This window comes from Micromys minutus (assembly GCF_963924665.1).
Source record: "Micromys minutus genome assembly, chromosome: 6".
NCBI lineage: Eukaryota > Metazoa > Chordata > Mammalia > Rodentia > Muridae > Micromys > Micromys minutus.
Window position 1 is genome coordinate 42238638 of NC_137975.1, and position 26642 is coordinate 42265279.

The following is a 26642-nucleotide window of genomic DNA, read 5'->3' on the forward strand; positions in this document are numbered from 1 at the left end:
TTGTGTGTTGAGCACATGGCCCCCAGTCTATGGTGATCCTGAGAAATGGTAGAATATTTTGGAGCCAGTATTGGTGGGGCTGTTGTGGGAGAACCCCTGAAGAAGATAGTGGACCTTGGCCTTCTCCTACTCTCTTTGGCTTCTTGGCTCCTCTGTGATAGCTAGCTTTCTCTACCACATGGTTCCAGTCTTGATGCGTTACCTTACCACAGGCTCCAAATAATGAGACCATGGACCAAAAGCCTTGAAATTAGGAGGGAAAAAAACTTTCAGCAAAACAGGGTGCTATATGACTATAATCCCTGTACTTCGGATGCTGAGACAGGAGGATTGAAAATCTAAGGTCGGTATCAACTTTAGGCTACCCTAAGCTACATAGAAAGAAACCCTATCTTATACAAATAAATGGGGTCAGAAAGATGGCTCATCAAGTAAAAGTGCTTGTTATGTAAACCTGTCAATCCAAGTTCAGTTCCTCGGACTCCAGATTAAAAGGAGGAATTGACTCCTGAAGGCTGTCCTCTGATTTCTGTGTGTGTGCCATGGCTCACTCACCTTCATACACACATACACACACACATATACACAAATATACACATACATATACACACATGCACACACAATACATAAAAATAAAAACTAAACAATTATTTTCCTCTTTTAAAATTCTCTGGTACTTTCTACAATGTTGGGAAGCCTAATAACACAGATGCTTATTAAAATATGTTAAAAATCGTAAAATTATAGATACAACAAAGGAAGAACTCAAGGACTGGGAGGATGTATGTGTGTGGGGAATGTTCCGGAGAAACTCTGGTTAAACCTTGATCAGCTGATTAGAAAAAAGGGAGTAGTGTGTCTAGATGTGTACTTACAGTGCAGCTCAACTGAAATACCTTAGACTTTGGGGTTAGCTGGGAGCACTTCTCCTTAGAGAACCAATATTATTCAAGCTTGGGGGTGAGTTGCCTGTGTCTGTGTTTCTACTGTTAGGTAAATGTGGATCGCAAGAGTTTACCTGTAACAAGGAATCTCCTTTGAGGTCAGACACAAGCAGAAGAGAAGCTGGTACTCGGAGCCTCATCCTCACGTGTTCTCTTTGATTCCAAGTTGAGAGTTTGCAAAGAATCTATAGGCATTTCACTCTAGCATCTCCTCTTCAGAAACTCTCCATGTGTGGTGATGTGGGCCTGTGGTTTCAGCCCTCAGGAGACAGTGGTAGGAGGGCCATGAGTTCAAACTCAGCTTAGAAAAGATAGTGAGTCCCAGCATGGTTCTGACTACATGAGTTGTCATCTCAACAAACAAACAAGAACACAGTGACAGCAAAGTATCAAAACTAGAAGCATCTTAGCGACAGCCATTGCTATCTTAACTGATAGGTAATGCGGTACAGTGGCGACTGGGATTTACCAGCCTGTCCGTAATGTTCTTGTGGTTTTGATTACTGTTTATAGGGCCAAAGTGTGTGTGTGTGTGTGTGTGTGTGTGTGTGTGTGTGTGTGTGTGTGAGGGGAAGGATCTTGTGATGAAGATAAATGCGGCAGAGAAGAATCCTAACCCCCTGGGTTTGGTTATAATAACTCCAGAACAGGAACAACTTTCCCACCTCTCTGAGCCCCCTTCTGTTGACTAGTGGCCTCGACCTCACAGGGAAGCCTGCTGCTGGACAGCAGTCAGCAGTGGATGTTGCTTGAGGTGGGATTTGTCTTCCTGGAAAACCTCCAACTCACGCTGGAGGCCTGCAGCCTGAGAAAGTGTTTGTGCAGGAGGAGAACCTGGCGGCGATGTGGAAATGGTCATTCATTTGCATTGCAAACATGATCTGGGTCTTCAGAACACCTCTTTATAGAAAGGCTTTTGCTAGCGACACTAAAAGATTACAAATAAAAAAATGAAAAAAAAACCCACATTATCATCTAAAGTGAACATGTGTTACAGCAGCTGCTCCTAAAAGCTGATTAAGGTATAACTACAATGTAACGAACAAAAAAGAGGAAAATCTTTTCATTTTATTTTACTCATACCCTCTGGAATTGAAAACCCTTCCTATGTGTTACTCAGCAATGTCACTGGGAGTTAGCTCACTTTCAAGTCCCACTCGTGATAAATCAATTGTGTTATAAACTATAGATAAAGGTGCCCCCCCCCGCCCTCACACTGACACTAGGAATGACTCAGAGCCATCAAAAAGCGCAGATCCTCAAATCTACAGTCATTTCTCTTCATTGGCAAGTGATAAACACACACACACACACACACACACACACACACACACACTCTCACACACACACACGCATGCACATGCACACACATCGTTCACACAGGAAGATCTGAAACTGGAGGCAGCTGCCCGGCCACACAAAACATGGTCAGTACAGAATCCATCAAGGGGGGGGCATTGTTATTTGGGAAACCAGAGGAATTGATGAGGAAATAAGAAACATTTTTTAAAAAGATTTATTTATTTATTATCTATAAGTACACTGCAGCTGTCGTCAGACACACCAGAAGAGGGCATCAGATCCCATTACAGATGGTTGTGAGCCACCATGTGATTGCTGGGATTTGAACTCAGGACCTCTGGAAGAGCAGTCAGTGCTCTTAACCACTGAGCCATCTCGTCAGCCCTAGAAACTGTTCTTGCCGTCTTAGATAAAATGCATCTTAGGCACTTGGGGAAATTGAGTGTGCAGAAGAGAAATTTTGAAAAGACATGGCAGTTGAAAGGCTGTCATGCAGGATGTGGAGCAGACTACTTTTCCCAGGGCGCTGTGGGGTACAAACTGGTATCACGGAGCAAGATCACTTTTCTTCGTGATAGGAGAGATATTCTGTCTAAGTGGATTTGGCAGAAGAAAGGGAGCTGGCTGACTGCTAGATAAGTTAGGATACGTTCCAAACCTTTTAAGCCAGTGACCCTGCATGATCAGACTGTGAGCTTCATGCTCGCTCTTTCTTCTTACCACACCCCTTCACTCTGTAGTCTGAAGTTATGCTGAGTTTGCTCTCTGTCTGTTGTGGGTTGACTGTGAACCCCACACTGGAAACATAATCACCAAGTTTATATGTGGGTGGTATTTGAACACAAAGCATTAGATACGGTGGGGTCCCATGACACAATGTTAGTGTTATGAGAGACTTGAATCATCACATTTGCTATTTTGCCATGTGATCCCCTCTTCCATACCCAAATGAGACAAGAAGTTTCGTACCAGATGGTGGGCAAATGTCAGTGCTGTGGAAAATCCAGCTTCTAGAGCCATGAGCCAAAGAATCAAATTCCTTTCTCCTGAGAGATCTTACTGTTTTAACTTCAGCTGACCTCAGACTAATGATCCTTCTGTTCACCGTTGGGGACAGTACTTGGGAGTATAGGCAGATACCACCACATCTGTCTGAAACCTCTATTCTTTATAAGTTACCTTGACTCAGGTGTTTTGTTACAGTAAGAGCAAATAAACTTTAAGAAAGTAACAAAATAGGCATCAGAGAGATAGCTCAGTGGGTAAAGTACTTATATTTGCTCTACAAATATAAGAACCTGAGTTTGAATCTTCAGAATCCACATTAAACAGATATAGTACATGTCTATAATCTGCGTGTTCCTACTGTGGGATGGGAAGCCAAGGTAGAAGAATCCTCAGAAGCTGAGGTCAGCTAGTCTGGGGCATGCCATATAGGAACAAACAACAAGAGAGACTCTGCTTTGAAGTAGAAGGCAAGGATCAGTGCTTGAGCATTTCTTCCAATCTCTACATGCATGCCATGGCAAGCTCATGCCAGTGTGCACACATACATGCACACATCATACACACACATCATGCACACACACCATACAAACACACTCACAAACACAGAAAGAGAAAGATTAAAACAAAGAAAACACTGAATAGGCCACATTCTTTCCAACTCTAGAGTCTTCATACATAGTGCTCCTGCAGCTATCCCTTCCACCTCCTTCCCATCTCCAGTCAGATCTTCCTCTTCCCTTGTGTTTTGTCTTCATTTCTTTTTGGGGTTTTGGTTTTTCTTTCTTCCTTCCTTCCTTCCTTCCTTCCTTCCTTCCTTCCTTCCTTCCTTTCTTCCTTCCTTCCTTTCTATCTTTTGAGACAGGGTTTCCCTGTGTAGCCCTGTCTGTCCTGGAGCTCACTGTGTAGATCAACGTGGCCTCCAACTCACAGAGATCCTCCTGTCTCTGCCTCCTGAGTGCTGGGATTTAAAGGTATGTACCACCATATCCAGTATGACTTATTATTGATTTGATAACAAACTCTGATAGAAGCAACTTATGGGAGAAATTTTTTTTTTAACTTACAATTTAAGGTATAGTCCATCCTGGTGGGGAAATCAAGGCAGAAGGACATTAGTCATCTCATATGCACAATCAAGAAGCAGAGAGCAGGGCTAGAGAGATGGCTCAGAGGTTAAGAGCACTGACTCATCTTCCAGAGGTCCTGAGCTCAAGTTTCAGCAACCACATGGTGGCTCACAACCATCTCTAATGAGATCTGATACCCTCTTCAGGTGTGTCTGAAGACAGCTACAGTGTACTTTAATAATAATAATAATAATAATAATAATAATAATAATAATAATAATAATAATAATAATAGCAGAGACCAATGACCGAAAGCTGTTGCTCAGTTTCCTTTCCAAGACTCCACCCAGGGAAATGGCAGCACTCACACTAGGTAGATCTTCCTGCTTTAATTAAGACAATCAAGTTAATACTTCATAGGTATGCCCAGCATCTTATCTCTGAGCAGACGCTAGATTCTGTCAAGTTGTTAACCATCGCAGGTCCCAAATCTCCATCTGTAGAGAAGGTTTAACTCACGCCAGTTCTCGCTCATGAGTTGGTCTCTGAGATATTCCTATGGATATCTTTCTTTACTTTGTAACATACATCAAAATTTTAAAGTTTGGTCATTGTCTATTTTCCAAATGGCGTTAGAAATTCCTAGTCAACAGGCACTGATTCTTCCTGAACCACTATGGGCTATCAGTTCCCCTGTACCATTAGTGCTGCTGTGTATGAATGAATGGATGTAAGACTTATGCTATTTAAGTCACTGTCCATGACCTTTACTGTGCATCAAGGTCACTGAGGAAGCCAAGTCCATTGTCACCGGCCTCTAGTTATCTCTTCAACCACACCTCTGGGTGGGGAGTTGACTAAGACTGTCCTTACCTTGGACATTATGAGGTAATAGTCTAGGATACAGAAGGAAATACATGGAGAGAAGCAGAAAACAAGTGAAAATGACCAAAGGGAGCACACTGTGAGGCAATAAATACCAGAGCAGACCTGCAACACTGTTAACAATACAGAAACTCTGAAGGGCAAATGATAGGATATCAAGATCAGTGAGATCCTGAAAAGTTTGGAAGGATCTGTCTGAAGGAGCTGGAGGAGAAAAACTCAAACGAGAATGGAAGTGGATGTCTTTATGTAGGTACAAGACGAAACTAGGCCTGTCATTGGAAGAGAAGGAAGGATGGGCGGGAACAGAGTTTTAGAAAGAGAGGGAGGAGGCAGAGCAAGAGAAAGGAGAAGTGACATCGAGGCAGATGTAGATATTTCTTTCTACGCATATTTGCACAGATACAGGTTGTTATGAATATTTTGTAAGGAATGGATGTGTACAGGATTCTGTGCTATCAAGATGGGAAAACTATATCATATCAATTGGATCAGAGTCTATTGTGTGACGTTTTTCTTCATGTGGCAACTTAACTGAGTTCGAGAGAAGGTGCAGTGGTAGGAAGCACCAAGCCTGCCACAGAACTGGGATGTGAGGGAACTATGAGTGGGAGCAGTGTGATGAGAGGCCACGTTGGAAGGGCCAGCAGAGCACTTGGTTCAGACAGTACATTGGGTTTAGAGATCCTCAGAACCTCTGCAGAGCAGAGCTGCCACCTCCAGCAGGACACCGGAGCACAATCGTTAATTTTAGGTAAAGCAGAGACACAGTAGATTCAGGAGAAAGTCTTCCCCCATCCCCTGCCCAAATCAGGATATGGATCTCCCTCTGTGAAAGTGTCCTTGTCCCTTCTCTCACACCAGGAAGAGGAGGTAGAAGTGACACTAACACTCGAGTCTGTAGAACAATCCTTACTAAATACCCCTGATCTTTCATTGGTTTCTTTCATGTATTAGCCGCCCCATATTCAGAGCCCTACAAGGTTCTATAATCTCTTTACTTTGTCTTGTCACTTGCTAACATCATATATAATCTTCAAGGCCTAGCTACATTTTGAAGTTTTCACTTCTTTGAGATCCCTTTCCACATGCATATGAAAAAAACCTTGTCTCTGTCTTTTATCAGTCTAATTCACTCATCCCAGATACTAGAGGTAATCGGGTAGAAGAAAGGATTTCCCAGCCCCTGACATTAAACAAAGACGATTAAAGAGAGGAGACACTCAAATGTAACACCTGATGTACTTTAAATATAGGCCTAAGATTTGGAATACTTAAAAGAGAACACTCTGTTTTTCATAAAATGTTCCATGTCTCTGAAAGATTAAAAGATTTTTTTTCACAACACAGCCTTCTATGTTGTAAAAATATAAAAACAATCAAGAGAGGAGGGTGAGGAAGAGGAAGAGGGGGAGGATGAGAATGAGGAGTAGGAAGAGGAAAAGGGAAGGAGAAGGGGGAGAGGGAGAAGAAGAAAAGAGAAAGTGACGTGTATTACGGTGGTCCTTAATTCTAAAATCATAAGTAGTGAGAAACTTCAAACCTTTCTCTCTGGTTTACTTCATGTATGTTTTGTGGAACAGTGGAATTATAATGGCCCAACTCTATAAGGGCCAAAGAGTGATGTTCCCTGTTCTGCTAGAGGGCTACAGTCCTAGAATTCACTGAACTGTTTTGTTTTCTTTTTAGAGACATGGTATCATGTGGCCTAGGCTAGCCTTAAACTCAATATATAATAAAGACAATCTTCAACTCTTTTTTTTAAAGATTAATTTATCTTATATAAATGACTACACTGTCCTTGACACACCAGAAGAGGGCATCAGATCAAATTACAGATGGTTGTCAGCCACCATGTGGTTGCTGGGAATTGAACTCATGAAGATCGGCCAGCGCTCTTAACCACTAAGCCATCTCCCCAGCCCCTCTTCCTAGAACTCACAACTGGTGTTTTCCAACCATTTGTAACTCCACCTGCAAGGGCATCTTCTAACCTTCTTGAGCATAAGCACACATGTGTATGCTCACAAGCACATGTACCCCCCATACGATATGCACATGAACACAAATAATAAAGCACATACCACCACATGCACACAAATAATAAAAAAAAATACTTAAAAACTGCACAACCCAATATATGTTAGTGCTAACAAAAGGAGTATTATGATCTTGATGTGAAGTGTTCCCTAAATGACTCATGTTTTAAAGCATTAGGCACAAGCAGATGGGATAATGCTATGTTGGAAAACTCTAGGAACTTTAGTGGATGAGTTCTAACAAGGAAAAATAATAAGAGAAAGCACTCAGTTTCCTTGTGTTCCTGGTCCACATCTTCTCCACCTCTGTTTCCAGGCCACCTTGGTGTGCATTGCCCTGCCCTGCTTATACCTTTCCAGTAGAGAAAACTATGGAGACAGTGGTAAGACCTCTCCCCCCTTCCAGTCCTTCCCACCACCAGTATTCAGTCGTAGCATTGATAAAATGAATACAAAAATTGTAATAGTATAAAGAAGACCTCAGGATGTTCCCATGACTCTATCCCCTCATGGTATCTGCAGTCATTCCCGAGTGTCTATTAAAGGCATCCGATGTTGGTACAGGGATGGAGCTGGGAAGGTCTGGCTTCCTGATCTCATGGTATTAAAATCAGATGGTTTTTCTCAACTCAGTTGAGCCATCTCCCTGCCTCTCCTTTTTGGGCTAAGGATGAAACCACGGGTCTTTCAAGGGTTCTATACTGAGGTCCCCCAGCTCCTGCAACAGTCTTTGTGAGGTGGACATAAGATTTCTTGCCATCTTTATAAGACAAGGAGATTCCAATGGAAAAGCATCTGTAACCTGAAAGTCTCTTTATAAATACAAGAGGCTATTACATTTCAGTAATGGGTGAAGATCACATAGCTCTACAAGGCATTCCCCTCTCCTCAGGTGCTATCTAAGTAAACATTAGGCATACAAGATAACAAATGACAGTCACACTGGCTATGCATTTTGTCATGATGCAAAGACCCTAAAGTGTGTTCTTAATTTTCTTAATCAGGCTTCACCTCCTTTGCATTATCCAGAACAAATATCCCACACCTCAGCAACAAACACTCCAGCAATACAACAGCATTCTCCTCCGAAGGTTAAAACTGTGGGAATCTATATCTGGTACTTAGGAAACAAGCCAAACCTGGCAGTATCTGTGCACATATCAGATAAAGGATGCAGCTAACAGATGCTCCTTCTTGCAATCAGCCAAGAACTTCTAATATTCTGACAACTTGTTAATCAACCAACATATGGTATCACTTTAGTAAACACAACTCTCAGATTTTGCATTTTCTGAGAGATATAATAGTCCTGACTCATCAACACTATTCACTAGAAATCATGGGGAGCTATTCTCCCCCACTACCTCAAGTTTGTTTAATTACTCAACAGAACAAAAACTAAATATGGGCATTGATTTCCATTTGGGTATGTTTTTGAGTTGTTTTTTTTTTTTTTTCTTTTCTTTTTTTTCCAAATGGAATCCTTGTAGGCATTTGTATTTATAATATCTTTGTGTACTGACTTACATAAATCACAGTCAAATAAATATCTCTAGTCCCTATATTAGTTTCCAAGGGCCACTGTAATAAGGCACCATTAACGGGATAGCTCAAAACAAGAGCTATTCTCCCACTGTCCTGGAGAGAAGTCACATCATACAGGATTATTGGCCTTTGATATTGCACTAGGACACTGACATCTAACAAATGTGTAGGGCTTCATTCCTAGGTATCTTGAACAGATTGGATATGTCTATGATAGAATCAAGGTTGCTCTCAAGGGTCCCTATCGAGGGAAAAAAAAGTCTTCATTTCTGGCTGATGATACTTCCCGACTTTCATGAGTTATGGCCATACAACCCCAGTCCTGTCTCATTTTCATATGGCCATCTTTTCTCTTTTTTTATCTGTGTCAAATTTTTTTGATTATAGGACCATGGGTGACGGGTGAGTCCACTCTGTGCTAATAGTGGCCTCCTAGGGGACTTTTTCATGGCAGCAGCCACAGTAGAGGCTGTAGACTATATCCATGTGTCATAGCTAAATGTTTCTGAGGGTACAAGAAGGCTCCTTGGGACATCTAGAAATACTTGATGTGTACTTTGGAATTGTTAAATTTCATGAAAAAAAAAGAGAAGGCTATAGTGGCCAGTTTTAAGCAAGGAAAGAAGGAGTCTTGATTGAGGAACTGACTTCATCAGATTGGCCTGTGGGCATGTCTGTGAGGCTTTGTGTGTGTGTGTGTGTGTGTGTGTGTGTGTGTGTAATGTATTTATTAAATTTTGTTGTTGTTGCTAACTGATGCAGGAGGGTCCAGCCCACTGTGGGAGGTACCATTCCTCAGTAGGTGAACTTGGTCTGAGTAAGCCAGAGGAAGGAAGCTAGTTCACAGAATTTCTCCATGATCTCTAAATCAGTCTCTAGATCTAAATTCACTAGATGATGGGCTGTCACTTGGAAGTATAAGATAAATTAAACGCTTTTATCCCCAATATTCTTTTGGTTATAGTTTTATCAGAGATATGGAAAACAAGCTAGGATACAGAATTTGGATATCTAGAAGGCAGCATAGACTGGGTATGTGGCTCAGCCATAGAACTTTGTTCCATGGCAAAGGTAGGGAATAGTTTATCTAGGTCCAAACAGTGACTTGACAGCTTTCTTTCTAAAGATGTTTCTTCTCTATCACCACTTTAGGGCAAGACATAATAAACCATTAGATCCCATTCACGGGGTTGTCACTTAATGGAAACTAAGCATCTTGCCAAGTACACTGGTGTAGATTTATAATCCTAGAACCCAGGGGACCGAGATAGAAGGATCATGAGTCCAGTGAGCCTGGGGTAGCAGGGAAACACCATCTCAAAACAAAAACATGAGCACCTACCCAGGGTTTGAATTTATTCAGTTCTTTTCTGCACAGCCTTTTGTGAACTATACACTTAGTACAGTAGCCAGTGGTTGGAGGATGTTTGGCTGTTCCAGCAAAGAATATTCTATCTCACTGGACCTCTATTTACTTCTTTGTAAGATGGGGAAAATCAATTATCTCTGTCTCAGCAAAAATAAATGAAAGAATAAATGAATAAATATAGAAACAAGTAAAATAAAAAGATCAGCTCTAGACAATGCATTTGTTGACCCTGAAATAATGCTTGGGATCCACTTCACTGTTCCCAGCTTGTTGGAACTTTTTGTGGAGCTCAGCTCTGTGCTGTTAATTATGTTGATTTCAGCACCATTCAAGGCAAATAAAAAGGTATTTTATTTTAATGTTTTCAGTGATTTTTTTTAAAATTAAGCTTCTTATCCTATTCTTCTTTTACAACAACAACAAAACTTACTTAAAAGCAATCCGGGAAGTCCTGGGAGAGAGCATTGGTTTTCTTAGCACCCTATGTATGCCTGTTGTTTGTCATGTAATTTTGACGAAAGTGTTTCCGGTATCCTTTCTTGTTAGAGATAAGCATTTTGTTGTTAAAATGTTTATTCTGTGAGCTGAGGTCAAGGGGACGGTGGTGAGAAAGACGGTGGAACTCTGGGCAATTCCGATTTGGCATCTCTGAGTGTTTGAGTGATTGATGTCTGTTTGCTTAGCAGACTGATCCAGCCAGTCTAAGCCAGTCTAAGCTTTTAACTCTCCAGAATGAGTTGGTAAGGCTCAATTTTGCTGATGCTATTCAGAGAAAAGCCAATGTTTAGAAAGCTACATTCCAATTTTTTTCCAGTAGATACTATGGGGGCAGAATACAACCCATCTGTGGCCTCTTCCAGGGGACTTCACAGGACCCAGCAAACACCAGGACTTTTCACCAGAAGTCAGTTTTGGAGGGCATCTTGGAGCTACAGAGTATGCTGTTATGTTGCTTTCTTACTTCCAATGCACAGAAAGTTTTTCTCAGGGTTACAGGGCATCTGTTTAGATATGTAAAACTCCTGTCTGCTAGGCACAGGGACAGATGATGTCAGCTTAACACCAGTGAGAGAGATGTTCAGTTATGAACAGAGTCCTGAGTCTGGAACCCCAGCCCTCCAGAGGCAAAGCGGGGAGCCGGGCAATCTCCAAGCCTTCCTAACCCTGTGGTGATAGTGTGACCCAAGAAGCATGAAAAGGTCTTTTAACCACCTTTGACACTCACCACTGGCCTTGTCTTCTCAGCAGTATGAAACTTAGATTTATTTAGTGCCCATCTCCAGCCTGTTGGAGGAGGGACATAGCCACAGTGCTTCTCTTGGGAGCAGGGCCTGGCAGTAGACTCTGGGGTTCATGGGTGGGGGGTAGGGGATAGTAACTCAGTAGTTGACAGACAACAAAATAATGGAGTCAGAAAATGAGGCAAACTTTGCACAATGCACTTGGAGACAGTTAGGAAGGTATTTGAAAAAGACTATTTACTAAACAAAAAGGCTGGTTTCTCCTAGGAATCCTACCTCCATCTCTCCTTTCAGGATTCAGTCTGCTTATTTTTTTCACCTCTGTGTTTACTACCAGGCTGTCTGAAAAAAAAATTGAGTATAAGTTAAGAGTTTCTTGTATGGCTGTGCTTAGGAGAGAAACAAGCCAGTACCCCCCCCCCCCAAAAAAAAAGTGATTCTTAATTTAATCTAGTTTTTTTCTTTTCTTTTGCATAAAGCATGCATGCATGTAAACAACCATACTCAAACAAGGCAGAGGCAAAGGCAGAGGCAGGAAGATCTCCGAGTTCCAGGCAAGCCTAGTCTACAGAGTGAGTTCCAGGGCAACCAGAGTTACACAGAGAAACTCTGTCCTGAAAAACCCAACAACAACATTCTCCCAGACAAAGAAAAAATCCCAAATATTGTTCTTACATATAGCTTATTTTACAAAAAATAATTTCTTATAACTTTTTGAGTATTAATAAAGTATCTTCAAAAGGAGTAATTTAGAGAAAAGAGAAATCTAATGATTTCTTCTTTTCCTTTTTTTAGACTTGTTTTATGACTGTGTTTTTGTGTATACATTCATGTGTGCAGGTATTTCATGCCTGTGGGTACATAGGTGGGGACTAAATGTCATATTAATTGTCTTGTACATCACTTTCCACATTCTGTATGAGGCCGATGCTCTCAGTGAATCTCAAGGTCACCAATTTGGATACATTGACACACCAGCAGCCCTCTCATCCTAGGGTCCACCTGCCTCTGCATCCGTAGCTCTGAGGTTTCAGAAGCATGCTACTGTGCCCAACATTTTACACATGGATTCCATAGATCTGAACTCAGCTCCTCATGCTTATACAAGAAGCATTTTATCTACTGAGCTGTATCCCTAGCTAAATAGCACTTTATGGTACTTAATTTCTTATAAACTGTGCAGGTTCAGAAGCAGGTTATCTAGGATGCCATGGAAACAAGATGATAACCAAGACTGGACCAGGACCCATCTATATCTTGAAAATTGTCCCTTTGGTAGAGTCTCACAAACCTAGGATGCTTACTGGCCATAAACACAGTAGCACAGTGGGCCAAGAACAGGTTAGACAGTATAATCTGGTAAACACGTTAATAGAATCTGGCTAGCTTCTCCAAATTTAAAATTTATTCATTGATCATTATTATTTGGTTTTCACTGTCTCCCTTGACCTACATTGATGCATAAGAGACTTAAGGACTAATTAGGACTAGATGCAAACATGAGGATGGAGCCCTAAGATGGTGTGTTGGCGTTACAGGAGGCAGGACTTGAGCTGCCCCTACACCTGCTCTGCCTCATCCTTTGGTGCCTCCGTTGTTTTCTGACACAGTGAAAATCCTTCCCCAGATGCTGGCACAAGGGTTGTAGATTTCCCAGATTCCAGAAGTATGAGCTACATATATTTCTTTTCCTTACAAGTTACCCGGCTACAGATTTTGTTTGTTTACTTTTTTTTTGTTATAGTTACAGAAAGCTCACTAAGTCAGTGATTTGTTTTTCATTACTACTGAAGAACATCTAGATACTTTGAGCAGAGCCAATTTTCATGGTGGCTTTCTTGTGGCAGTGAGAACAGTAAACAAAGAATTTTCAAGTCAATAGAAAATAATGAAGCCAGGGAAGGATGGAAATGAAGGCAGCATTGCTTCAAAAGTGGGGAGGGGTGGGATTGGAGACAGGTAGAGTTTGGATCTGGAGTAGTCCCCAGACTCCCTGTGTTGAACTGCTCCATCCCCAAATTGAATCTGTTACATGGAAGCATTTTAAGTCATCTGTGTTTGCCATCAAAGGGAGTGTGGGGCCCCGTGGTTCCTTGTGCTCTCCCTTTCTTTCTTTGAAGTAAACAGCTTTCTTAGTTATATGTATCCAGACATTTGTGTCATTATAGGCCCAAAGAGACTGAACCAACCAATCAAGGAACCCGGTTACTTGAACGGCTGCAAACCTTTGCTCTTTTGAAGTTGATATATTCCAGGTATCCATTACAGCGATGAGAGGCAATCTAACACAAGGAGGTTGGAGGTAACACTGAGGATGCTCTGGTACCTTCGTAGAAAGGTGCAATCACTAGAAGCAGCACATCCCGGGTAGAAGATAGAACAACACACACATCTTGGAGACAGATGTGTCTGGGAAATTGCAGAGCTCCAGTGGAAACCACTGAGACTAGCCTCAGGAAATGAGAGAACGGTAGTAGAACTACTACCAAACTATTGTGATGTTGGAAACCTGTGGACCAGTAATTATGACCAGAAGTGATGACATATTTACTGGAGACTAACTCTGAGTTTTAACACACTTGTTAAAGTCAAGATGGAGTATAAATGGAAATAAATACTTAATGGAAATACTTAAGACCATAGAAACCAGTATGCTAAAGGCTCTTGCAGACATGACTGTCTCTAGGGAGGAGTTAGCTCATCTCACCAGAGCAGCCATCCTTTCTGACTGGAGCCCAGACTAAGCTGACAGCTAGAATCAAAATTATTCACCTTTGTGAGCTACACTGTTCCCACACCCGAATTGTGGCCTTAGCATCTCCGAGGGGATGGAGCAAATCTTCTGAGGCTCCGCTGACCCCGATGACTGTGGGGCTCCTCCTCCTAAAGGGAGGAGAGCTGTTTCTCCAGCAACAGCGGCGGCGGTGGCGGCGCTGTGCAACACCAGCATCCCCAAGGATAACATCTGTGAACATTGATAGTGTCAGCCAGCACCCCCACAGTGAACACTTGTGAACTGCGATAGTGTCCGCTAGTGGCTCCCGACAGCTGAGTCTGGCTTAAGGGAGTGGAGGAAACCTCTTTCTCTTTCAGGGAATTCCAGGAAATCCTGTTGTAGGTTGGCTGCTTCCCCCTTTCTTCCATCCTCTCTTTATCAGGCAGAAAGTGCAGTGTGGGTGGGGGTGGGTATTTCTTTGCTTCTCACCAGCTGGGGCTTTGGACAAGTTACTGCTTTTCTTAAGACTCATTTATCTTCATCTGAAAATTTGCACTTCCCTCAGTGGAAGAATAAATTTGCCAACCTTTGAGATGGGCAAACATTTTTCTGTATTTTTCCGTTACCTTGCAACTAGAAAGCCCTAAGTTGATTACCTTGATTTTTATCATCATCATGAGTAGTAGTAATTCAAGACTTATAATTTCAGCTGTCTGCGCAACATAACCCTAGTCAAACCATGGCTCAGGCACAGCAGCAACCTGAGCTGGAGTTTTCCAGAGTAGAAAACCTCACCAGCAAGCATGCAAGAGGTTGTGCAACTGTTGAGACATCCTACAGCAACGGTGGCTCCCAGGGCTTCGTTGATCCATTGCATTTGCCTTCCCCAAAGTCCCGACCCCACTGCTACTCAGAATCTTCCAGAACATAGGACCCTCCACCCACTAGCTCCTGGTGAAAATTGTCACCTACCTTAAATAGAAGCCTGACTAGACAGTATTATTGGATGAGGCAGTTAGTCAGGTCAGCGAGGCAAGGGCTTTGAGGATGATTGGTGCAAATGTGTGATTGAGTGTAGAGCCCTGTGAGCTCCTCAAAATGTGACTGTCACACTAGGGAAAAGCGAGATGGCCCAGGTTCAGTCCCTATGTGACAACTAGCCTTTCCTGGCCAGGAGGCCCAGAGGCCTTTCTAGCTCAGACTAGATCTGAACAGATTAAAGAGCTATGGCAGGAAGAGACAGGCCGTAAGCAGGACCCTGTCTGTCCTGACAGCGAAGAACTACCATGGCCAAAGTTTGAATTACCAAAATTCTGAAAACCTACACAGAGGGCAGTGCCTTACTTTATAATGTGTTATTTGAAAATCACACACACACACACACACACACACACACACACACACACACACGCACACACACAACCTGTCTAATGTCTAAATGGGATTTTTCTGTTCATCAGCACTCTTCATCAGGATGATCTAAGAAACTTGCAAGACCAAAAATAATGACTCAAGGAGTCAACCCAGGACTATCCTTAGACAGATAAAAACTAAATAAAGAAAGTAAAATACATGAAATCCTTTGCTTGTTTTTGATTCTGTTAGCTATTCAAAAAATGTATTTGGGCTGCAGAGATGGCTCAGTGATTAAAAGAACCTCCTGCTCTTCCAGAAGACCCGGGTTCGATCCCTAGCATCTACATGGCTGACATGGTGGTTCACAAGTGTCTGTAACTCCAGTCCCAGGGTATCTGTGTATTTTTCTGGTCTCTTGGGGAAGCAGGTGCACTTACAGACACACATGCAAGCAAAACACTCTGTCCATAAAATAACATTCAAAGGAAACACATCAAAGCAGATGATTAGAAACCCAAAGTTCTGTGCTTAACTTGCTCAGCTACCATGCCTTGCCAAGGACTTTTTACTTATGAACAACTAAAATGTATTTCTTCTTCTGACTGAGTTGTTCGTTTTCTTTCTTTTCCAAGTGCTGGGCTCACACCCAGGGTGTGGTATAGTCACTGAGCCACTTTGTCACTGAGCCGTGTTCCCTGCCCATGGCTGATGGGAGTTATTCTCAGCAGGGATTTTACCCAGACTTCCCTGGAAGTGGCTCTGGCAGACACAGGCAATGTCTTTCTGGGACCAGGACATGTACCCCCTGTGGGAAACCCCGCAGTGGTCTTTCTGACGATCTTTAGTTAAGGGATGAGAATAAGGAGTGTGTTTTTTCATGTAGATATTCTAATGTAGTAAAAAGATATCTTTTATGTTTTAAAAGTGAGTTGCCCAGAGGTCTAGCTTTTTGAAGCTATAGAAAAATGATTTTCCAAAAAACACGTTTTAGTTTTTTTTTTTCTTTTTGTGAACCCATCAGGGATGATGTGTGGAGTGGTAGAAATAGTAGTAGAGTAAAAAGCTTTGAGTTTTGGATTTCTGTAAATTGCTGGTAACATACTTCTGACAAAGCTGTCAGCAGTTGGGGATCCCTAGCCCCTCCAATACACAAGAAACTCACTAAACTCACTAAAAGTCCACCAATCGGCTTTTAATTTCACTTAGCGCCCAAAAGAGGAAATGGGTATATTTAGTTTTTCCAGCCTTTTACCTTGTCCTGTCACATGACTTTTCCTGTTTCTTAATAACATGTTAACCCAGCCTTATAAACTCTGCTTACCTTCGGTTATATAAAGTGCACGAGGGCTTAAACCTCCAAACCCTCGGAGCCAGGTGGATGGGATACACCTGAACTCTCATCACTAAGCAGCTGTAGCAGGAGGACCAGGCCTACCCAACCCATCCTTTCAACCTGAAATCTAACTTAGTCTCATCCTCTCCTCTTGTATACATGGTGTGACTCTGAGGTATTTTATGAGGACTGGCATGAGCCTCGGAACACCTCCCTTATTGAATTGTCCCTTTCTGTGAGTTTTGGGCAGATTGGGTACAACATTTTCTCCGACTGAATATCTTCAGTTCTTATGTGAACACAGGTTAGCTCTTAACATCTACCTTGTGACAGGTGTCAAGATGTGGCTCGTGGAAGCTGACTTAATGTTTCATCTAGTAATGTAGAGCCCATACAGTTCCCAGATGGTATGGTTTGAATATGTGTCCCACAGTTCATGCTTGAAACTTAAGTACACTGACTATATTTGTCGATGGTGACATGGGGGATGACTGCCATGTGTCATGTGGACGGGGCCTCCAGGAGAGCACTGATGTCAGTACCAGGCAGTGAAGAGAGGCTCCCACGCCGCCATACCTCATTACAGGCAGCAAGAAAGCCCTCACTACATGGAGCCCTTTGGTCATGGACTCCCGGGGAGGGAAACAGATTTCTTCTCTTTATAAGTTATACTATGTCAGGAACACAAATGGGCTAAGTGACTAAGAGTGAGGTCAGGCATTGCTTACCCTCCCCCATTCCACACAGCATGCACTGTGGTTAGTAGTTTCTCATACTCATATATGAACACACGCATCTTCTCCCAAACTTCAGACCCCTATTGTCGGGCAGAGAACTCTCTAGAAGGCCCCCTCCTGCCTCTGGTTCAGGCAGGAACCTCTCCAACCTTGGCACCCCATGTAGTAGGAGGCAGTTCTGTTTTGTTCTGCCATCTTTCTGTTTCCTTTTCCACTCACTAACAGAACACAAGACCAAAGGCAGGGCTGCTACCCAAAGGGACTTCCCATTGGAAAATGAGATACTAGTCTCTTCAATAACATTTTCTTTAAAGGCACTCTTCTTGTCCCCAGATAATAAGAGTGTCCCATTGCAGCAAGCACAGCACTCATTCAGCAGCCCCCAATACTCAGGAAGGCCCCTTGTCTCTTTCTCCACACCCTGGGTACAGTTCTGGTTCTTGTAGCAGAATCTGTTCCTTTGACATCCCTGAGAGAAGGTCTGCTTCCAATTGTTGGGGATTATATCCATTATGGGGATAGACAGAGCTTCTTTGTTCTCAGACTTAGTCCCTAGTTGCTGATTCAATGGAACAGGAAACAGGCCCATTCGACATCCCTTTATTCTACTACCCAATGTCTCCTGAAGCTCACCTCTATTAAACCATAAGCCTTTTCAGATGAATCTTCCATCCAGCCATTCAATAGATATGAAGTAATCCCTGCACCCAGTACTGGGAATGTGGCAGCAACAAGAAGAGATAGAGCCCCCTGTCCCAGAGAGCTTGTGCTGTCTTTAGAAGGTGAGCACTTTAAACAGGTATGTTAGCAAGATATTACACTGGGGTCTGGTAGAGATACCCCCTCTGAGTGTGTGTGCACATGTGTATGCATACATGTGTGTGTATATGCATGAGTTGTATATTTGTGAGCATGTGTGTGTGTGTGTGTGTGTGTGTGTATCTGGATGAGGTGGGAGCCCACATGGCTTTTTGAAGAAACCAAAAGGTAAATAAATGGATGGGTTTTTATTTGCCATATAAGCCAGCAAAACTTCCAGGACGTATTCCTATGTACTCCTCTTGCTACCGTGCATTTGCTTCTCTGTTTATTCTTTTGTGAGTCAACTCTCTGTCTGTTACCTGACAGCTACTTATTTAGGATTAGGTCTTTTAGAAGAGAGGGAACATTTTTCCTAATATATTTGTGTCATGTACTGGGAAATATCCTTATCAGAAAGATACCATAGCTCTGGACAAATTACTACCATGTCAACATTAGCCACTCACAATGGGAGAACAGACCCAGATGGCTTCCCCTGCCAGCTACCTTCTCAGTGAGGTTCATAGACCAAATTCACTTGCCCATGGAAATTTGTGTATTATACCTTAAAACATCAAGTAAAAATGTGTTGTTCTGAGGCTTACTAGAATAAAGTACAGATAAAGAACAGAAACAAAATAAGGTTCAAGAAAACTCTAGAGCACCATTTCTTTTCTTCACATTACTTTGGAATCAGCAAACTCTCACTGGAAGATTACTTATGTTTGTTAAACAAAATTGCTTTCATAACATTCATGCCTGAAATAACATTTTCTTTGTGCCCCAGCATTTCAGATCTGAGCAGTATCTTGGAGATCATTTATAACAAAACTCTCATATTACAGAGATAACGGGTGTCAAAAAGGCAAGGCAACATCTTTGGCCATGCAACATTCATGATTGTCAAAAGTGAACTGGAATCTTAATCTCTTTATTCATAACCCTCTAATTTGCCAAGTTGTTATGATGCCTTTATGTTAAGAACTGCTCTTTGGTGTATATTGTATTACTCCACTGCTGGTACTATTAAATTAGAGATCTTGTAAGCTGGCACCAAGATGGATTCCAACAACACTTGCCTCCTGATATTTCAGTCTTATATAGCTGGTCTGTGCTGTGACTTGACTTTGAAGTGTCTTCCACAGTTTTATGCTTTGGATCCTTGGTCACCTGACGGTGGTCCTATTTTGGAAAGTTCTGGAAACTTTAGGAGGTGGGCATAGCTATAAGAAGGAAGTTTTTGGGGTGTACGTTCTCTGCCTCCTTCCAGTTTGTCTTCGCTTTCTGTCCTCAGGTATATGAACAGCCTCTCCCATATTCTTTTGCTACCATGATGATCTGCTTCATCATACCCCACCACACCCCCATCATGACAGACTGATCTCCTGAGTCTGTGAGGCAAAAACGAATCTTTTCTCTCTTGAGGGTTTTTTTTTTGTTTGTTTGTTTGTTTGTGTGTGTGTGTGTGTGTGTGTGTGTTTACCACTGCACTGAGAAATTAATATAGTCTGCATGAATATAATGATATATTACTTCCAAGGGAATGATATGAATAACTGTGGCTATCATATTGGTCTCTTTCCCTTGGACAATGCTTTCTGAGCAAAGCCAGCTGCCAAGTTGTGAGGATGCTAAAATAGCCTATGGAAAGACCTCAGAAAATGTAGTATTGAATCAAGGGCCAACAAGAAACTCAGGCTTGCTAACACTCATGTGCTTGGAAACAGATTCTGCACTGTCTTGTAACCACAGTTCTAGCCAATAAAAACCTCACAAGAGACCCTGCCTTGACCACTCACTTAAGTTGTTTTGAAGAAGCCTAGCCCCAGGGAATTTATGAGATAATAAGGATTTACTACTTAAAATGCTATTTTGAGGATAGTTTATTACATAGCAAAACTAATACAAGCATTATGCTTTCCCTCCAAACAATGGTGAATTCTTTGTAACAGACGAATAGCTCGTGGTAATACCTCAAGTATGGGGGAATTCCTCAAGTATTGTCTGCTCAGGAGTCTGGCTAAGCACAGCCCCTGCTACAGAGTGAGGAAGGCGGAAGAGGATCTGCCAGCTGCTTGTAATGTCTGCCTGTGGCCTGCTCTAGGTGTCATGTTCTTTGCAGAACCAGCACCAAAGGACAACAGCCGTTTGCTGTCCCCAGAAGAGAATGCAAACAGGACACAGCCCCAGGTAGTCTTCAGCCAAGAGCAACCGCTTGCTTTGATTTTTTTTCCCCCATGCTTTTGAAAAAGTAGAAAGTACCAGGGACTGAGCTCCCCATCTTGTTACAAGTTTGTTCTGGATTTGGTAGAAAAAATTACTAGAGATGTCAGTGAATCTAAATTTAATATTTTCTTAAGCCAGTTCTGGGCTATGTGTGCTCTGGAATGTTTGAGTGGTAGGTTGCATGTCTTAAAGAAATCCCAGCCCTGGAGAAACCTCACTCGATAATACAGCTTTCCTTTTTCCCTGCTCAGTTTGAGCCGAGCTGACTGACAGATTCTGCCTGAAGTTGCTGCACAGGTAAGTGTTGTTTTCAGTCTTCCCCCTTCTCCATCTCACTTGACACAGTAGAGGAGCAGGATTCTGTTCTCTTTCTGTGTTTCTCCCAGCATCTTTAGTGCCACAGCTTGAGTCTCTGAGACAAAGAACACTGAAGGCTTGCTTGAACCAGTTGGGGCTCAGTAAATATTATCCACTCATGCTAGTGCCAAGGATGGCGTGGGGGAGAAGGCACTGTACAGTGGTGACAATGTCAGCCTAACCTGTACATGAACTCTCTCTTCCTTTCGATGGCATGCTTTCTTATGGACTGTCCCTGGAGGGACACTTGAGACAAAACTCCATGTCTCACGGAGAATGGGAGCCAGAAAAGCCTTCTGTGGATCAGTAACAGATTCAGGAGCTGGGGGGCTCAGTGTATGTGGCAGAGGTGACGGCAGGCCAGATCTTCTAGAAATGATTGATGGTGAGATTAGAGAGGGCGATGGGAGACATTTTATCCCTCTGTGTCTTTCCCTCCTACGAGGCCTGAAATTCACTGCTACAATAAATGTCCGTATTAGAATTATGTTCTTCTTAAATACAAACATTCTTAGAAGTCTTAATTTGCTCACTGTGGGATTTTTTTTAACTACTTTGTGCTGGAGGAATTTGCCAGAATATATTCCTCAGGGCTCATAGATAATAAGAGGTTTATGGAACACAGTGGGGTGTGACCGAGCTACGTTTAGACCAGGACTCTTTTCATGACAACAGCTATTTCTCTGCGAGGCAGAAACACTCACTCACGGCTTATTAAGATCCCAGGTGAGACAGTTTGTTCTTAGAAATGTCTACAGGTAGACTAACTAAAAAAGTTAAGCACTCTTTGAAAATATAAACAGGATAGCTGAAGTTTTAATTAATAATTTGTAGACTGGGGAGGGAGCTGATAATTAACGCTATTAAATTCAAACCCTTTCTGATATCACTTTAATAGGTCAATTTTAGCCGGAACAAATACAGCAAGTGCAAACGTTGACTTCTAGGAAGTCACATTTATCCCCACAACACATTCTGGCAGAATCCTTGCAAACACCAGAAATCTGGCTCTCTCATAGCCTGGCTTTGCTGAGCCCACCTGCAAAGGAGGACAGTACGATTGGTTCCTGAGCCCTGGGATTCCACCCTCAGCTTCCTTAAGGACTTGTGGCATTTTTTTTTCTGAAAGGTTGGGGAAGGAAACTCATTTGTAGAGGTTCTTCAGAGACATAGGGACCAAAGTAGATCAGGGATCCTTGTTCCTGAATTCTTAATGGAAACACAACACTCAAGTTAGAAGCAAGAAAATTAGTGAAGAAATTTCAACACTGATGAAACCTGTCTCAAAACGCAGGTTGGTGGCACCTGACGAGCAGCCCTTAATGTTTGCCTCTGCTGTTCACATACCCATGAACACATATGACTACACACTCTCACATACATGTACATGTATCACTTGATTTGAAATACTTTAAGGGCACATTTCATTTGCAACACATGTCCACTGAAAACTACAAAGGTTGCAAAAGGCTTACAATTTACAGGGCTAAATCACAAGCCCCCGGGGTAGAAGAGTCAGTACTAGTCAGACACCAGCCTTTTCCATGGTGCTGCATGCCTGTCAGCATCCCGCAAGGTGGCTTTGTAGAAAATGATGCTTGTTGAATAGAGACCTACAGGATCAAAACAATTCTGACAAACGAGCCTGGCTGACTGACAAGAACTGAGTCCATGACTTATTATAAATCAATAGTTACTCAGAGATTTAGTTATATAGTTCACACAAAGTGGAGTTAGCAGGAAGGCAAACAAGTAGATCAATGGAATGATCTAGAAGTCTAGGAGTAGATGCTCTGTTGAACTTTAACAAAAGAGTAAAGGAAACTGGGAAAGGGCACTTTTAACAAATGGTTCAGTAACAACGGGGCATACACATGCAAAGAGAAAAACAGCAACAAATAAACTCCAGTCTCTACTGTGTACCATATTTAAAAACAACATACAACCCTGTTTGCATCATAGACCTAAATGGATAATTCAAGTTTATAAAGTTTCCAGAGGAAAACAGTAGAAAATCCTTATGACTTTGGGTCAGGCAAAGATACCTTCTTAAAAATGACAGGAAAATCAGAACAAGTTGACAAAATTGTCTATATTCAAATAAAAATGTTGGGTCCCGAGAGATGTCTCAGTGATTAGGCGCACATACTGCTTTTATAGAAGACCCAAGTTCCATTCCCAACACTCACGTCAGCTCCCCACTTCTGTGCCTCCAGCTGCAGGCTGTCTGATCCTCCCAGCCGCCCTGGGCACCTGTACTCACGCAACATGCCACTGGCCCTGGCATATATAATTAAAAACAAAATTACTGTTTAGAAATGTTCTACTCTCCAAAAGGCATTTTTTAAGAGATAAAAAAAAAAAAAAAAAAAAAAAAAAAAAAAAAGATGCTAGGCACAGTTGTGCCCACCTGTCATCTCAGTCTTGGGATGGGGCTAAGGCAGGAGGATTGGGATTTTAAAGTCAATCCTCCATCAGATAGTGAATTTGGGGCCAGTCTGGGCTATAGAAGACCTTGTCTAAAAGATAAATAAAAACCAGAAAATAAAAAGAGAAGGAAGAAAGAAAAAATGGAGGGTGATTGAGAGGAGAGAGGGTAAGTGGAGAGAGACAGAGGAGAGAGAGAGAGAGAGAGAGAGAGAGAGAGAGACAGAGACAGACAGAGACAAAGATCAGAGCAAGAATTTTTGTAAATTTTGCTTATAAACTTATATCCAGAATAAATAAAATGTTCTAAAAATTTAATAATAAGAAAACTAACATCCCAGTTTTTTAAAAAGTATGCAAACTATTTATACCAATGCAAAAGAGAAGCAAGCATGAAAAATTAAAACACAAGAACTTGAACATAGTTGTTTGTTAGGTGTCTTCAGAGAGCCCCACAATAAGACCATAACTGGGGACAGTCAATTTAAAGGGACAGCAAGAAGGCAGAGTGCACGGGACTCTTTTGTTTTCACGGAAAAGCTTTGCATGTGCTTTGGACAGCACTTCAATGGGTTCTTAGAGATGTGAACATACTCCTAGCATCTGAAGCAGCAACTGCAGCCTAGGAAAGAAGGCATAATTTGTGATGTTCTTGGGATTTGTTTTAACCAGGAATGAAAGAGATGTTGAGTTAGAATGATTGCCACAAAGGAAGAAGGTTATTCATGGTTTCCTAGCAACAGGAGATGCAATATGCCATGCAGTAAGCATGTTGGGGTCAACATGGAGAAGCATCAGGTGCCTACAGGTGGCAGGTGGCAGCCTACAGGTGCTAGGTGGCAGCCTACAGGTGGCAGGTGGCAGCCTACAGGTGCTAGGTGGCAGTTACTAGCAGAGCACCATGCTTCATGTTTTCATTATTAGGACAATAATAAAATACATATACCATAAAATTTCCCATTGTAACCTTTTTTGTTGTTGTTTTATTTTGGTTTTGAGACAAGAGTTTCTCTTTGTATAACTTTATAGCTTTGGCTGTCCTGTAACTTTCTCAGATCATGGTAGCCGCCAGTTCACAGTGATTCCCCTGCCTCTGCCTCCTGAGTGCTGAGCTTAAAGGCATGCATCACCCCTGCCCGGGTGTAGCCTTTTCTTTCGTTCTTTTATTGAAAATAGTTTTTAATTAAAAGTCAAGAATACATTATATTCCAATTATATGTTTCCCTCCTCTACTTTTCCCAGTTCCTCTCCACCTTCTCTCCCAACCAGATTGTCTTTCCTTATAAGACAAGAGGCTCTGAGGACTGATAACAAAACAGAATATAATAGAGTAAGAAAAACAAAAGCGAACACATGGCAATAGGACAAAGCAAACAAACAAGAAAAGTGATAAAGGAAAAGCACAAGAGACACATACAGACATAGAAACACACATTTGCACACATAAAAATTCCATAAAAACATGAAACCCGAGGCCATAACATATAACACAGGTCATGTAAGGTTTAAGGAAAGAAAAAGAATGCCCTGACTCAAAATTGTGAGACAAAGAGCCTCTGCAGAAATCCACTGGGTGTCTTTTGTGTAGCCCACCTATTCCCAAGCATACGGTTCAGTAGCACTGAACGCATTCTTGTTGCTGTGTGTCAATCTTAGTCCTCTTGCTACAGCATCCTCCCAAGTGAGGAAACTGAACCTCTAGACATGTTAAACATGATCTTTCCCTTCCCTACTTCATAGCCCATGGCCACCACCTTTTTACTTTCTCAATAAGGATTTCACAACCTCAGGTACATCATATAAATTCCATCATTAATGACACATTAAGAATTTCATATTATGTCCTTTAATCCTGCCAGTAAGAAGGAAGCAGGGAATACCCTCAGGACCAAATGGAGAAACTAAGCCCCAGACAGGAAGTTTTATGTCATACCTCTAGGAAGTCACTAGCCCACCACAGATACCTAGCACAGGTGCTTCTAAAGCCCTGTCCCTCCATTCTTGAGGTCAGATAAAAATACCTTCAATGAGAGATGTTGTGGATATAGGTCTATGGTAGAGGGCTTGCCTATCATGTAGGAAGTCCTAGGCTCTATCCTTAGCATGGAAAAGTTGAATAAATCAGAAGAAATTGGAGAATAAAAGCCAGCACAGTCCACTCAATTCTTTGCAGTTTTGATCAGGTTATAATGAGCCACTTAAAACTTAACTTCTGTGGGCTGGAGAGATGGCTCAGTAGTTAAGAGCCTGACTGCTCTTCCTGAGGTCCTGAGTTCAATTTCCAGCAACCACATGGTGGCTCACAACCATCTGTAGTGGGATCTGATGCCCTCTTCTGGTGTGTCTGAAGACAGTAACGGTGTACTCACATAAAATAAATAAATATATCATTAATAAAAGAAGATGTGTTTCTAATAAAAAAAAATTGAATGTCTGCATATCTATAAATTCTATGTGTATGTACACATATCTGTTTGTTTAAGTTACTTTAGTCCTAAAACCAAGGTGGATTAAAATTGAGTTAGATATAATGGATAAAGCTTTAACTGTGGAATGGAGAGAATGCGTTTCCACGCCTTCATATGTTTAGTGCTCGGTGTTTCTAGAAGAACAAGGAATGAGATTCCTGATACAAGTAAGCACAAGTGGCACTGTCACCTCCAAAAGAGTAAATGAACCCCTTCCTAGCTGCTGTTTTAGCACACTGGGGAGTGGGAATTTGGAGCTCTCACACCGGATGAAGAGAAGCTGTCTCCCGAGACAGCTGGAGCCAATCTACCCAATTAAACCAGACAGCCCCACAGCCAGACTTCATGGTAGAAAGAATAAATGAGTCTGGAGGGGCAGGCTGACTTATGGCTAACAGTTCACCAGTCGACAGTAGGCCTTAGAGCTCAAGAACCATGGCTTTACACCCAGCAGGGCTCTCCTCAGAATAAGCCTGTCTCGTAGACATTCAAAAGAGGTGTGTGTGTGTTCGAGTGTGTGTGATAACTGTCATTAGATTTATTCTTAACCCCAGAATGAGTGAATTTCATTCCATTTCTCCATTAGTCACTTGAGATTTATTTATACATCATTAAAGAATTTTGCTAGCATTCCACAATTTCTACAACAGTTTTCTTTTAATGAGAACCAAAATCTAACCTCTAAGTCTCCTTTTCTTGTTAAAAGATTTAGCACTGGTTTGAAAATAAATCAATTCCATGTTTCTTAACAAAGAGAACTTTGGGTTTTTCTTAGGGACCAGAAAAGACATGATAGCAAAGTTGGTTCAAGTGCTGGAAGA

General features: G+C 42.0%; 1 long non-coding RNA gene across 1 annotated transcript in view; it reads left to right on the plus strand.

Moving 5' to 3' along the window:
• The first annotated feature begins 20457 nt into the window (after positions 1-20457).
• The window catches only part of LOC308421795, a 9500-nt gene continuing 3315 nt past the window's right edge, over positions 20458-26642 (plus strand). Inside the window, exons 1-2 of the long non-coding RNA XR_013975060.1 lie at positions 20458-20533; positions 20821-20866. This is a non-coding gene — a long non-coding RNA (uncharacterized lncRNA). The remainder of the gene's footprint in view (positions 20534-20820; positions 20867-26642) is intronic.